Raw genomic sequence first — 16,931 nt, 5'->3', positions numbered from 1 at the left:
CACTATAATCACATCGTTTAAAATGTCATTGGATACGGAACCAAATCTGGATATTTTGGTAGAATATAATAAAGATACTTTAAAATCTTTGTTAAATCTTCTAAAGAATGAATTACCTCATAAAATACGTCAATATAATTTCTTATTAAGTTATTTGTATCATTACGATACTCTGAATCAAAATCGTAATAAATTAATTTCAGATCGTTGGAATGTCAGATTTTAGGGTCATCGTTATGGAAAACTTGAAAATTGTACGATTGTTACAATCAATGGTCATTACATATTTTAACTCTTTCCTTGTTAGGATTTCGTTATAACTGCATTTACCTTGGAAAACTCTAGAACAGAGCTAAAGGAATGTCTAAGAAAAACTAAATTAATTAATTGGAAAACTAAAAGTCTTAACATCATGTGTGATGAATCTATATTCAAGACAGTAAATGATGTGGCTTTCGAAAAGGACACCAATTGGACTTATTTGCCTTTGGAAAATGTACTACATATAAGTAAAGAGAAAATAAGACAATTGTCAACTGATAGGTATGTTCAGTGTCACGAAATGAAATAACTCTTTAAATTTGTGGACACTATGAAATAACATCCCAATTTAAAGTTGAAAACAAGCACCAACAAAATGAAAAAACTTCCCTTAAAAAATTAATTTCTATAAAAGTAGGTCGCGCTAAAATTCGAGTGGGGGTACAAAGTTCTACTCTGGGGTATGTCAAGCAAGGGCTTATATTAATAAATCTTTCCTAAATAGGGGGCTTATAGTCGGACGCAAGGATTTGCCTTGTTTATATAGTGGAAATAAACAAACGATATATGTGCATTAAAAAATCCAATCTTTAGTTATCGCCAAGTTGTGATAAGGTTTTCATTTTCCTAATTCATTATTTTAGTCTTTTGGTTGATCGTGTTTTCCCATTTATATCTTAGGCTTAATTGGCTAATAACACTCAGTTAAACTAAGATAATAAGCAACATTATTGATGACTAAGGGCGGGTTCCTTACTACTCAGTTAAACTAGGCTTAACTTGCTGTTAGATTAAACTCGGAACAAATTTAGGCGGACTTAAACCGATGATTGTGTTTTTCACAATCCATAACTTTTTAAATAATTTTATAATTCAAACAGTAATTTACCTGATGAAACATGCAAAAATCATGGATGATCATTGGGACTATAAAGAGGAAAACTCATTGCAATTAATTCAACAGTCCATAGAGCTAAATGGTGGAATTGGCATATTCCGTCAGGGTCTTGAACAACCAATATGTTGGATATCTGTAAATGAATTTCTTACTCCAGAGTAATATTATTATTTTAATACATACATATATAACAGTAAATATTTTAATATTCTTTCAGTTTCTTATATACACTGGCGGCGGAACGAAAAAAGGCTATGCGGCTTTAATTATGAAAATGAAATTGAAACGTTTATTATCGATCCATAATACCGATTTATTTTCATTTGTTTGTATTGAAAATACCCCTTCGTTGGCACTGCACTACAAATTGGGTTTTGAAACTGTTAATCGAGTGACGTGGATACAGAAATGTAATTAAACGATTATAGAATACAAGGTTTAAATGCATCAGAGTTTTGTAAATATATAATTTAAAATTTGTATACCCACTATCAAAAAAATGTTGTATAATGATTTTGTCTTTCCGTCTGTAACACATCGAAAAATTGATCATATATTATGGGTCCCCATTAAATTCTAAAACATGTCCTTCCCTCCGCTGTCTGTTGAAAGCACAATAGGGTTTGAACAAAAAGAGAGAGAGAGAGAGAACTCAAAGAGATAGAAAAAAACAAAAACAATTTTTGTACAAGCTGAAATCTCCCTACCAACTTTTATGAGGATCTGCCCATTTTTGACTCTACCCCTCACTAGCTCAGAAATTCTAGTACATCAATGAAATTTAACAAAAACAAGTTGTGAAGTGATCTCTCTACAAACTTTTGTAAGGATCGGTTCATAATTGACTCTACACCCCATATAAGGTCTCCTTTACGACAATGAGATTCAAGAGAAACAAGTTGGCATCATGAAATAAGTCACCAAAACAAAAATTAAAGAGTTATTTCATTATGAAATAGTTTCGCAAAAATCAAAAATAAAATAATTCCCTAAATATATTTTACCATACGAATCATAAAAATTGTATGTTCCATATGCGGCCTTCTGCAGAGTGCAAAGGTTTCCTCTTCTGGGGTATATTTATTTTAAGTCCCTAGTGACAGCAACTTGTTTGATATCACCGAACCACACATATTACCGAAAGATGCAAATATAATTTCAAAACACGAAGATGTTGCAGTATTTTAAATATGAATGTATTCAATGATATTTCACTCTTGTTCCAAATATGAAAATTAATATTATATTTATACATACTTAACAACTCTGTAAGTTTTATTATATGCCTTAAGGTATGCTTTACATTTTCGCATAAACTGTTAACGGCAACACACATTAAAATACACAGTACAAAATAATTTATTTTAATTAGAGGTATTTTGAAGGTACGTATTCCGAGTGGACACTCAGAATTACGGGCACAAAATTGGACGCGCGGATTCAAACGAATGTAGAGCACGTAGAGAGAACTGAACATGATGTTCGTGATGTTGGGTATTAATTGGTTTGTCCATCTTCCCTTTAAACATCCTTCCCAACGAATCTGCCAAATTCCAATCTGCAATGACGCACACTGCATCGTTAGATGTAGTTCGGTATAAACAACAAACGCGCACGGCACAAAGTCAAAATACTGATTGGATTTCTGCAGCATCTGCCTACTAGACTATAGACTTGACTATAGACTAGACTATAGACTAGACTATAGACTAGACTATAACACCCTATTTTTGGGGATTTATTTCATATAAAACAAATCCATAATTTTAAAATGAAATAAGTTCGCATTTAAAAATAACTGCCTTACCTCTCTATAATATGACCAACACCGGCTTCGCTTAGTAAAGATTTCCTAAATAACCGGCCTAAGGCTGAACGCTCTTGATACAGGGAGAGTGTATTCTTAGCGAAGCCGGTGACCAATGTTCCCTAGAGGAAAAAACCCTTGCGGCTGGCTGAAGGCCGGCTATCAGACATATATTATTTCGTGTGATAAAAGTAATATAATGAAATAACTCCCCAAAAATATTTTTAGGAATTTATTTCATTTTTGAATTTTGAGGAATTATTTCATAATGAAATAACTCCCCATTTCAAATGTGAAATAATTCCCCAAATAACGAATTAAATCCCCAAATTTCGTTGTTTTTGCTTTCTGAACAAATTTTTAGGGAGTTATTTCATTTTTGTTTTGGGGAGTTATTTCGTGGGGAGTTATTTCATGACGCCATTTACAACATCGAAAGGTACTGAAAATGTACTAAAATACAAAATTTTCCCTGCCTGGTTAGGGGTATAAAAATCGCCAATATCGACAAGGGAAAACAAAAGACTTAAGAAACATGCATACACGTATTAATGTTATTATCCTGCGAATTCTCAATTATTCAAAATAATCTTTTATTTAAATATTTTAAGTTTGTTAAAAGTTCTCTGATTCGGCTAATAATTTAATACCTAGATGAATATATAATTATCAGTATGGTAGCACTACAAAGTTTTATAAAATATGCATTTAAGAAAACTGCACCCAAAATTTTTTTAATTTTTTTCTATTCATCCCAGAGCTCTATATAAAAATAAACGAAACAAAAATGCATTCAACAAAACGAAGAGAGAAAAAAGAATAAAGCAAGAGAAAAACTATTGTAATTTAAAAATTTTCCAGTTGGCAATTCTTCTAATAACAAAATCTCTTTACTACCACCAACCACCAAAAATTTTGTTTGTTACGATCGTATTGGATTCTCTCTGTAAACGTCAAAAACGAAAGAAACGAAGAAAAATAAACACCAAAGAAATGAGTGGAGCAAAACAAGTGAATGTATTGTAAGTCGGTACTCAAAGAGTTGCTTAGTAAATATTTATTTATTTTTCTCGTTTCGTAAATACTGGAACTTCGCTGTTGTTGGTTTTGTGCTGTATGATGGGTTTTTGTCGGTTAGATGATCTCACTTTATGCCCAATAAACACCACAAATACAACATTAACAACAACAACAACAATAATAATACCAATCTAGAAAACTGCCAAAAGCAAAGTATTTACATGTGTGAACATTCCAAGCGAGTAGTGTGTGTTGTTAATGTAAGTTCATTTTAATATGGCCAGATATAAGGAATAAACTTTTTTTAATATATGGGGATTTTACGGGGGTTTACAAAAGGGATCAAGAACTAGATACTTGACATAAAGTGAAAAATACTGAATCAAAATATATAAAAATACCTCCGATATAATAATCTCCTCTATTCCAAAATATTTTAGATAGGGGGACTTGATTAGCTGAAAATTTCACACAGTCACACGAAGTTATGTTCGCGTTATTGGAGTAAACACAACACACGGCTTATTGGAGTATCATGTATTTCTTCGCCCGACCATGATTTCTTGAGGTCTAAGTATTCTACTCCAACGCCATCATTGTTGTACCTTCAATATTCATCCTAATTATATGACCGATGCACTTCGAACGTTTTTCTAGTGTCAGTAGGATCCGTATTGCTGACGTTATTAGACCTGAATATTCTCCATACTAACCATGTTTTACTTTCACACAATGGATCATACATTAAACATGCGTTGAATTGAATAATTTATTCTTGGTTCGTCCGGATATTTGTGAGTTCTTCCATACTTTCTGCAGTTCTCTAACATCAAACTTTGGTCATGATGTCATTGTCTTACTCTCGCGATTGTGTAAAGTGGTTTACTTGTTTATGAAGATCATATAATTCTACACCTTCACACATAGCTTTGATGATTCCACTTATTTTCTGGAGTACTCCAACGAAAATGTTCCAATGTTTCACTATCCCTACATTCGTCGGATTGGATTTGAAATCAGTTTAGTTTAACTTTCGCTTTGTCAACACACAAGATGGTGGTTACAACTGTACAGAATTGGACAAGCGTATTCAGATTAATCTAGAGCATACGAAAAGGATAGTGAAGCTCTGGAGCTTTTACTTTGTCGTTGTCAGGCATTCATTCATGTCTCTTGGGAGCAATATTATTCTAGATATTATATATCTGAGGAATACTGATTAGAAAATTCTAAACAACTACGTCCAGAATACTGTGTTTCCGAACATCGGACGTTTGTACTTTTATAGAGTACTATATAGGGGTTTTCCCTCCAAAAATTTTCCATGCAAATGAACTTTGCGTTCCAATAATGTTCATGAGTGTTTCTTAGAGTTAAAGTATGTAGCTTGGCAAAGATAAGAGCCTTCGATTGGAAGTTTTGGTCGTAGTAACAATGGATATTTTTACAAAGGTTATTAGTAAAAAATTATAAACACTTTGGTGTCAATTTGGTACAAGGAGTACCAAATTGACACCGCCTAAAAATGTTCCCCATCATCTGGCAACTATCACAAAAGTCTAGCTTTAATAAAAAAAACAAACTGCAAGTGGAAATTGTTATTGTGTTGGTTGTGGGTAAAGTGAGAGTCTATCCGTATTTGGCTTTAAGCGAACGTATATGTATTAGAGTATCTGTGTATATTTTGTTAACGAACCGGCCTTAACATAATGTTGCCAATTCAACAACAACAGTTACGAGTCGAACGTTGCCATTGAGTGAACTTAAAAGCGGATACCAATCAAAAACGCAAATAGAAAAACGTCGAAATACAAATAAACATCAATTAATTAAATAATTAACAAATCAAATCGAGAAAAGCTACAAAAAAACAAAAGGTTTACAAAAAAATTCTATAATTGGAATTTTAACAGTCAAACACAAATAAAATTTTAACAAAAGCACCTAACTAACAAGTTAGCATTTTATTACGTTTTTATAATTCTTATTCTTAAAATATAAACATTTTTATGTGGTATTTGTGAGAGTGTGTCTTAGAATTACAAGTGAATAAATTAAATATGAAAAATATATACAAAAATTAATATACTATTATACATAAGATTCAATTCTTTAATAACAAATTATTTAATTAATAACAAAATCAAAGAAATTCTTTTTAAAACTAGATTTTAAAAAAGAAATTATTGCCTAAAAAAAAAATAGAAAAGAAAATATTTACCATCCACAAAACGAACAAGTTCCATTGTAAGTCTGCTTGTATGCTAGAAAGACGAAAAAGAAGAAGAAAAGAAAATTATATCTCCCAGTCTCTTGGAGCAAGTGTCTACATGTTTTTTTGTTTTTCTTAAACATTCCCTCCCTGCAATATGTACGTACGTACCACCAAATAAACATTTCTTTTATACTTTTATTATTCATTTAACAAACAAATATATTTATTCATACTAACGCTGACTTCAACTCTGCTGCTGTAGACTACTGTCTGTCTGTCTGTCTATCGGCCTCTACTACTTTATTTTACTTTTGTTCATCTTTCAGATACATCTGTACATATATAGAGTTTTATTTATTTATTATCGTATTTTTTACTTGTTGTTTTTAGTTTTTTTTGTCGTATTTTTTAAGAAATTCACTAACAACAGTGACGGCTTTTACTGCTTTTGCTGCTGTTGCAGTTGTTGCCACTGTCCACAGTGGTGGTTTCGTATGTGAAATTTCTCATAACACTCTTGCAGTGGTATCTTTTTTATTTCAATTTTATACGCTACATAAGTACATACGTACAAGATCATTCATTTCAACTACACTTTACTCCAGCAATTGTGCACCGTATACCGTGTGACAGTGTAAATAATCAGGGATTAAAAAGTATAAATTCCTTATGATCATGAGCTTACATAATTACATTTAAAAAAGTAGGGCACAGTAGTGCTGAAAGAAAAATAGTTTTGAAAGAAATTTCTATTTCTACTTATGGTTGATTGTTTTAAGATATTCGAAACTGGTTCTGTGAATACATTTTAAAGCATTGTTACTGATCTTCTTAGGGCCAGTTATAGATTCCGAAATGTATGTATCGAAACACTATTTGCAATAACCTCTATAAGTCATTTTCATGAATATGAGATATTTGAACATGCTCAAGCATGTCAGCTTTAATATTTAAAATCGACCTAATGATTTTCGCGATATCGCTCATTATGATGCTTATGTTATTTATTTTTATGGTAGAGTTTAATCCTATAACGTTGTTTGTGGACCCAAATATCATCACAAACCGATGGTTTTCGAAGAGAAGAAGTTGGTGAGCAAAAATTTTTATATATATTATCTATTGACGAATGTTATTAGGTATAGACTATATAAGTTTCCGTGGAATTGTCAAAACAGTTATGAAAGTTAAACCGAGTAACTTAAGAGACTACTAGGTAAAATCGTCGGCCGATACCTAACAAATATTCAGAATATTAATAAAAATGTCAAACCTCTAGCTTTAGCTTATACTCTAATACAGGCGTAGATCCAAGGGGTGGGAAAAGGGAAATTTAATGTGAGCGTTTCATTTGTGGTCGTTTGGTCAGATTTCAGCTGATCTTAATATATAGAACCCATTTATTTTAAAGCATCACTATTGATATTCGCCTATGATGTCTATTCGGCTCCACATATGATCTCTGTCGCTTCGTTTAATCGTAATGGATCCATTTTCGTCGCAAGTAATGATTTAGTGCTGAAATAGTTTTCAAGCTGCACATGCCACATTAAGTTTAAAGATATTTTGTCTTCAATTCGTTTGGATTGTCAGACCTAGCAATTTGCCACTATAATGTAGAGTGTCTGTTCACAAGGTTGCAAAATACTTTCCAAAAAATCTGTCAGTACATTTTAAAATACTTAACTGACAATATTGTCAGTCCTAGCTATGTGTTGACAATGACCAATAATAAAAGTGGTCTATTTACAAGGTTTCAAGATATTTTCCTTAAAATCTGTCAGTACATTTTAAGACAATACTGTCAGATCTTACAATATTGTCAGACCCAATAATAAAAATTTGCCACTACAATGTAGATTGCGTGTCCACTTAATTACAAGATAGTTGTCAGAAAATCTGTCAGTACATTTATCTGACAATATTGTCAGACAAATAATTGTCACTTTACACGGTATTAAGGGTTGTTAGTGGGGAGGTATATTGGGTTTGTGCTGATGTTTGTAACGCACAATAATATTGGTCCTATACACACCTTAAAGTATACCGATCGTCTTAGAATAATTTTTTCAAGATCGGTCCATTATTTCACCTAGCCCTCATACTACTGAACCCCCGAATAAGTCTTGTAAACCTAAACAGGCCGCAATTTCGAAGATAATTCAATTAAATTGATCTATGATACCGTAGACGAAGCCTATTGATACCGTAGACGAAGTCTATTGATACCGTAGACGAAGCGGGTTCATTAATATACTCGTATCTCGACAAAAAGCTGCAAAACCAAATTCCATACTAGCCTTGATGACCCTCATGAACTTTATAATTATCGGGCCTCATTGGACCCTAGCTCCTATAAAAATCATTCTTCAAAATTTGACTTAAATTTCAACAACAAATGGCTTAAGTATATATGAGGCAAGATACAATTCAACATAAATGCTTTATTATAAAAACTAAATCACATGTTATTTTTATAACAGACGTACGATATTATATATTACCGATTATAATTTCTTACTTTTTAGAATTTATTTTTGGTTCGCAAGCCTAAACAGACATCTAGCTATGATTCCATTGTCAGATGTTATACAAGTCTGTCACACATTTCAATCGTATATGTTTCGATTCCACTTTAAAAACTGAATGTAGTTTCATTCCGAATGAATTGCCTGTTTTCTTTTTCTGAAGAACTAAAAATACATATATAATATTACTTTCGAATCGACAGACCTGAAAACACGTACATCTAACAATATAGAAAGATCCGTCGACGTCTGATCGTGTAAACACGATAGTCAGATTTTTGTCCATTTTGCGGTATGACAATGGTATAACAATGCTCTTTTTGACAATATTGCTATATAGAAAGTGTAAATTTCTACGATTGTAATACATTTTCTGTAAATTGTATTTATAAGAGATATTGGAAGAAATATTTATTTTGGAGATAAATACAATTATGATCCAATTTTAAAAATAACTTAATAAAAAATAATTATTTTTGGGGTTTTAAAACATCATGACAAAATGTGCGCAATATGCGATTTAATAGGCATAAGTATTTGCTTTGATTACTTAAGAACTTAAGTTTGATTCAATTGGTATGTCTTGAAGTTGTTGCGTCTGACAGAAATTTTTATGAAATTGGGTAAAAGTAAAAGTATATAATTTTTCAAATTATTGATTTAAAAATTGTATTTAAATATGTGCGTGTTTTTTATTAACAATTATTTAGAAAGTATACATATTTTTTTATATACAAAATTATGATTAACAAATTAAGAATTATGTACATATGTATGTCTGTATATCTTTAGAAACAAAAACAAAATAGCAATTTTTTTAATTGTCCCACAAACCTTTTGACTTTTTTTACTTGTTTTTACTTGTTTTTACACAATATCTAGCAATTCTTTTGAAACTCTGTGGACTCCTAATGTTGTTATTGTATGGAAGTTTTGTATGAAATTTCTGTGATGATGATGATGAAGTTGATGATACCCGTTTTATTACATTTTAGTTTTACTTTTTTACTCCACTGTTTCTCTGCGTCCAATGTGTGCAAAAGAAAGTTAAAATTCAACTCTTTTTGTGTCTGTGTTTATATCTTCTTATCTGTTAGTTTTATAGTAAGTAGTATTATATATTAATATAAGAATACATACATACATACATTCATATGTATTCATAGTCTCACATTAGATTTAGTCATTTTCATACATGTATGACGATGATGCTTGTGACTAAAAAATATTTTTTTGTTTTGTTTTGTTTATTTAACTTTTTTATTTTATTTTGTTATTTATTCTCATTTCTTAAAATTTTTCACATATTTTTTTCTTTTCTAAGTTTTGTTGTAATTTTTTCTTGTTTATTTTTCGCGGTAATAGTAATATGCAAGAAGACTTTTTATACCCTACAGCACTATAACATTTGACCCTATCCCCCTTATACGATGACCCTTTAGTAAATTACTTTAACATTTACATTTGACCTACAAATATCAGTGGAATTCAGTACGAAATTGCCTCAAGCCAAACCTGACAGGAAAGCTATCAAAGTTTATATCGAAATTCATTTTAAGAGTCTAAAATTTTCTGAAAATATTAATTAATAAAAATGATAATAAAATTCTATGTATATTAGGTCTATTGTTGAACCACAAACAACTTTTTGGAAATCACTGTAGGTTATCATAAAGTCGTACTGGACCACCAACACTTTCATACTTGTTTTATTGTTAATTTTCTATTTAATCTTAATTTATGCAGTGCATATGTACATATATAAGTACATATGTTTGTAACTTTGTAATTGAGTACATATGTATGTGTAAATTAACCTTTTTTTGGGGTTATAAATATAGGTTTATACTATTGTTATCGTTGTTATTACTGGCATATTGTTCTTTGCATAGGCAAAAGGGAGTTTAAATTAAAGTTGTTCATATGACAAGGTGTTGAGTGTGACATTTTGTACCTTCACGTTTCACGAAATTAAATTTGAAACAACACAAATTAGTACAAAATAATGACAATTACTATATATTATTTGTATAAATTAAAAGTGGTTTTGCGGTGAAAATTATATGTAAAAATTTGACACAAATTTTGTTAAAAGAAAATTTTCTGAAATTTAAGTTTTATTACAAAATTTGTTAAATTAAGAAAAGTGAGAAAGTTTCTTTCTTGTTTAGCATAAATAATATTGATTAGAATTATTAAAATTGCTTTAGAAACTGAAATCGACTGAACTGGTTTTAAGCCATTTGATACTGTATCATTTTTAAGAGAATCACTGTAAGATTCATGCAATGGAAATGGATCTTTTCAGAATGTGAGGTATTAAACCTTGATTATAGTGTCGACTATAGTCTTGAGTATTGTGTCAACTATAGTCTCGACTATTATGTCGACTATATTCTTGACTATAATATCGACCATTTAGTAGTTATGACTAAAGTGTCTACTATTGTAGTGACTATAATGTCGACTATAGTCTTCACTAAACTATTGCCTATAATCGTGACTATTGTGTATGTTATGATCTGGATAACAGTTTTTTATTGTCGACTATAGTCATGATCTATTTCTTGACTAAAGTTTCTACTTTAGTCCATTTTCTAGTGCATAAGACTTTGTCTAATCGCGTCTTGACTATAGTATAGACTATTGCATTGATTATAGTGTATACTGTAATCTTGAGTAAAAGGTCGACTATAGTCTTGACTAAAGTGTCGGCTATAGTCTTTACTATTATGTGGTTGTTTTTCTAGTTCATAGACTTCACTATAATAGTATAGTGTATACTGTAATCTTGACTAAAAGGTCGACTATAGTCTTTACTATAATGTACTCCCTTTTTTAGTGCATAGACTTCACAATAATCATGATTGTAGTTGTGATAATGTCCATTAAAGTCTTGACTATAGTCTTGACTATTCCCTTGATAAAAGTGTCGACCTTAGTCTTGACTATAAAGTCAACTATAGAAACTATAGAAATGTCGACTATATTCTTGACTATAGTGTCAGCTATAGTCTTTACTATAATGTTGTTGCTTTTCTTATTCTTATACTTCACTATAATCTTGATTGTATCTGTATTAATGTCGATTAAAGTCTTGACTATAGTATCGACCATAGTCTTGACTATTGCCTTAATGAAAGTGTCGACCTCAGTCATGACTATAAAGTCATGTACATAGCCTTGACTTGCATCTTGACTATAGTTTTATAATGTTGATCAAAGTTTTGACTTTTTCTGGTGCATAGACTTGACCTATAATCACTACTAAGGTTTTTATTAAGTGGATTAAAGTTTTGACTATAGTACCCACTTAGTCATGACTAAAGTGTCGACTACAGTCATAACTATAGTGTTGATTATAGTATATGTTATAGTTTTTATATATAGACTATAGAGGCTTGACTATAGTGTCGTCTATGGTCTTGGTTATAGCATTGACTATAGTCTATTTTTAGTGCATATACTTTTGGTAATGTCGACTAAAGTCTTTAATATAGTGTCAACTATAGTCCTGACTATAGTGTCGAATAAAGTTTCGACTATATTGTAGATTTAAACCTTGACTAATGTGTCGACCGTAGACTTGACTAAAGAGTTCACTAAAGTGTCGACTGTAATGTGGTAGTATGTATTTTGTCGTGCATAGACTTGACTATAGTCTCGTTTATTGTGGACAATTTAAGTCTTTAATAGTGTCGTCAATAGTCTTAACTATACTTCTTTGCTTGATTGTTCAGGATGAAGATATATTTAAAAAAGATTAAAAATCCTTTCACTTATCATTTAATACCTTTACATTCTTTATTTCTAATAAACATATATGTACAATGACCTTGCTTTGACCCACTGAGAGGTTTAACTAAGTAAATATTATACATAAATAACTATTTAAGATTTTTTTAGAAAACTACTGAAACCTACAGTAGTAGTAATAATTTAAATTTTTTTTATTTTTCAAACCATTAAGCATTTAGAAAATGTGTAAATTTAAAACCTAAACAATAAATACATAAAAAAAACAAAATAACCGGATTGAAAAGAATTTATTGAGCGGGTCCAACGAAATGTGCCAACAACTGTTAAACACTTTGTCTAAATAATTTTTCAAACAAAAGCGAATATATGTACATATAGTCAACACAACAAATGAATTATTTGTTTACAAAAATTTTTATTTATTTTGGAATTCTTTTAAGAGGTTGGCAAAAAAAATTATAACTTGTTACCTGTCCAAGTCATTAGAATACATTTTATATATCTACATGTAGAATTAACTAACGTATACAGCTACAAAAACTAAAACAACTTCCAAAAGAGAGAGATTAAGAAAAAAATATTCATTTAGCTCAAAAACTCAATTTCAATGGCATGCAGAACTAGAAATTGGGTGGTTTGGTAAGTTTTACTGTTGTCTTATAGTTATTGTTGTTTTCTTGCTATTGCGGCAGTTTTTGGGGGGTTTTAGACAAGTTTTATTGTTTTTGTTGTTGTTGTTGTGCGCAAAAATGTCTACTTTGTATTTCTTGGATTTTTGTTTTATTCCTTGTTTTTTGGGAACTTTCATTGTTTTTTTTATATATATTTGTAGTAACACCACACATGAGAACGTGTTTTATGAGAAACTTTTCGAAAACAGAAAGATAAGCAAAAGTTTCTAAAAAAGCAAAAAAATAAAAAGAACAACTATATTTCCGCAGAACATACAAAAATAATACCTTAATTTGAAATAAAATCCAAAAACACTGTTTTGATAACGAAAAAGGGTCTGATGAAAACGACAAAAAAATGTTTAATGATTTTTAGGCGGCAATAACAACGAAATAAGATTTAATTAAAGAATATGTCATTTAAAATGGTTTAACTGTAAAGAAAAATGATAACACATGAATCAATGAATGAATTGATGAAAAGAAATCAAAATCTTTGAAAACAAAGCCAACAAGCGTTATTGTTTAAAATTTTGTACGGTAGGTTTGTGTCTTAAGTCTTTTGTTTGTTTCATTATTTAGTGATTTGTCGATAAAAAGATGACAATGTTCAGACAACAAACCTGATGTTGCTTAGAAAGTGAAAATAAATTTTGTTTTTTACCATAAAACTATTCTCACCATAAATGTGTTAATTAAAAAATATCGATTTTTTTTTAAATTTCTTCAATATTGAACACTGTTCCATAATTCCAACCATGAAATTAATTTGAAATATAATTTTTTATTTTTATAATACATTATTAGTTTGTAAATAATTTTTGAAATGTATTTCACTTCAAATGCATATGAAATGACATCAGAAGTTATTTTTGTGCTGTTATCATAGTTGTTTGAAAAAAATAATAATAAATAACGAAAAGTTTAATAATTATTGTTTTAAACAAGTTTTTGTTCTTATTTTTTTTTTTGTGATTTTCAAATATGTATATTTCTATATATTATAACTGCACTATGGTGTGGGTTAGAAAAAATATGAAATAATTTAAATTAATATTTTATTTAAAAAAGGCTAACTGATTAGATAAATGTCGTTTAATAAATTCTAATTAGGAAATTTTATTATTATATAAAATTAAGAAATTTGTTATTTGTTTTAGTTATCGTTTTTATTTATTTAGTTACCGATAGTTATTCATTCAGTAAAAATAATTTTTATATGAAAACTGTCATTTTTACTTAAAGTTACTTTCCAAGTAAGAAACAACTTGCCCATGTGCATACATCACTAAAGGCATACTTGGATGCATTATATTGATTTCTTTGTGATATATGTGCAGTGATACAGTAGTATGTATTATAAAAAAAGGATATAGTTGCATCTCTGATCACATGCGACTTGCTTGTTTCTGTCAAATTATCCATACGTATTTTTTCGCAATTCGTGATGGTTTCATTACATATTGCGTTTTGACGAACCCATTCGTACTCGAAATATTGACAGATATTTCGTGTACTCGTGTAAAGGGGGCTTAAGCGTGTTGAACCCGTCATAGCCGGGTATTGACAGAGAAAGTGAATGTTGTCCTTTTCTAGTCCTAGTCATAGTAATAGCTAATGTGCCTGTGCTTTTCACGCCGGTGGTATGTTATCTTGATGAATCTCCCTCTTCCAATACCAAGAAAAACAGGCGCTACCAGTACCTATGGTCTGACGGAATTACAAGTTGGTGACGATCAAATGTAGTCCCAGTCTTTTCTTGTAATGATATGACATGGAGTCGAACCAGAGAACCACATAACGTGGTACCTCGGGAACCGGTAGGCTACTGGGCAGAGCATGAAACATTTTCTTCTCTTTATCTTTACTTTAAACCCAGATTCATAGGAATATAATGTTGGTAAAAAGTCTGATATACGGTAAAGTCTACACAGAGGTAAAAAGAAATATACACGACAGGTACCAAATTGACACCATAGTTTGTAAAATTTTTCAGAAATATCAGTTGTCAAAGTATATACATACATACGTATGGCAACACTCGTTGTTGAAATCAAAATTTTATACACGTTCGTTGTCTAAATGTTAACAAACGTGCTAAGCTCACTACTTACAAACAATCCGTTGTCAATAACATCCGTGATATACTTAGATAACGGATGTTATTGAAAAATTATAAACACTTTGGTTTCTTAACAACACCCCCCCCCCCCTTTTCGGACTGTTTGCCGAGACAGAGAATAAACAATAATTCTAAGCATTCCCACACGTACCCACAGTAAGAAGTGCACGGCTCCATCCCATCATTAATAAAAGCCGATGCCGAATGGTCGGCTGCGCAACCATTTTAGGTTGGCGATTAATGTCGGCTCAATTTAACTTATTCTTCAGAAATTGACCTTATAAGCGTTTATTATATTGAAAAATCTATGTATAATAGTCTTTATATAGAAACCTGTCTCTATATAAGTTTTTTTCTGCAGAAAATAGACATTTATAGTATTTTTCACTATTTTAATATTTAAAATAATGGCAACTCCGTTTAAATTGATGAGCATCCCATCTGTGTAAGATATATGTACAAGATTTATCGCGAGTCGTAAAAAAGCTCACCCTGTGGATAATGTTTACGTAAAGCCCTTTGATATCTTGTTTTTGTGACCTTAAACGACCACTATCGTTCGAGTAGTATTAGTTAACCACCATTGTGAAGCTTCATTAAGATTCAATCATTTGAAACAGTATAACGAATGTTCTCTTAAAAGTGACATTTTGGTTGCCATTTTCTTGAGGCAACCAAAATAAAGAAACAATTTGAGAAAGAAAAGGCCAACAAAAATTACAATATGAACAACATAATCGTAACTGAAATAGGTAGAGACAACTTGAACGTCACGATCAGAGAGCCCTAAATGACTTGCATGACAAAGCTGAGCAAGTAGGACAGGTTCTGAGTGACTAGAATGTGAAGGGACTTATGGTGTTGTGAATCGTTTTCAGATCGCAAATAATTCATGCCAGTATGTCGGTAGGAAGTAAGGCTTAGGGAAACCAAGAGTTACATTCGAGAGAAGACTTTTCGGCAGATAACCGTAGAGGAGATGTGTCCATGCACAGGATATAAATATAACCGACCGAACTTTACAGTAAAAGGTAAAGAAGTGAACGTTGAGAGTTCTAAGAACATTGTGGAAGTTAAGCATTATATCGCCTAAAAAAATCCAAATATAAAATCCACTGTCATAGATATAAAATATAAACGAACAGACGATGTTTTAAAGAAACCACATTTTGCTAGGAATGATGTTTTTGCATAAAATACCCATAGTGCACTGCCTATAATTTGCATTACTTATAAAAAAAAAAACTAGAAAATAATGTTGAAAAATACTTAAATATTTTCCAATTATGATTAATATCAAAGTTTAAACATTTAACTAGAAAAAAACGAAATAAATTAATACAATCAACAATAAGCTCAATTTTAAAAAACTCCATTAAAAAGACAACATGTATGGCAAAATATGTTTGGTTGACCATTATTTTTTATTGTCTGTACTATGTATACTTGATATAATTATTTAGCCAATAATAGAGTGATAACAAATCTAAATTGTGTTAATTGCTTAAACAAAAAAGAAAAACAAACATGAGACACAAAATAAAGCACTTTAATTTAAATTTTATTTATTTTATTGTCTTACTGTTAAAGTAATTTTAAAATAATAAAACCGGCCTTAACAAAGCTAAGGCGATTTGAAATTCAAAATCA

At 30.5% G+C, this 16,931-nt stretch overlaps 1 protein-coding gene across 2 annotated transcripts in view; it reads left to right on the top strand.

Annotated features, from left to right (window-relative positions):
- Positions 1-5,712: 5,712 nt before the first annotated feature.
- LOC111674593 (hillarin) overlaps positions 5,713-16,931 on the top strand; it is a 56,430-nt gene continuing 45,211 nt past the window's right edge. For both annotated transcript variants that reach the window (XM_046953789.1, XM_023435247.2), the window contains exon 1: positions 5,713-6,361. The gene's annotated coding sequence lies outside the window, so the exon portion shown is untranslated. The remainder of the gene's footprint in view (positions 6,362-16,931) is intronic.

This window comes from Lucilia cuprina, chromosome 6 (assembly GCF_022045245.1).
Source record: "Lucilia cuprina isolate Lc7/37 chromosome 6, ASM2204524v1, whole genome shotgun sequence".
Taxonomy (NCBI): Eukaryota; Metazoa; Arthropoda; class Insecta; order Diptera; family Calliphoridae; genus Lucilia; species Lucilia cuprina.
Note: the sequence above shows the minus strand (reverse complement) of the source record. Positions and strands in the feature narration are given on the sequence as shown.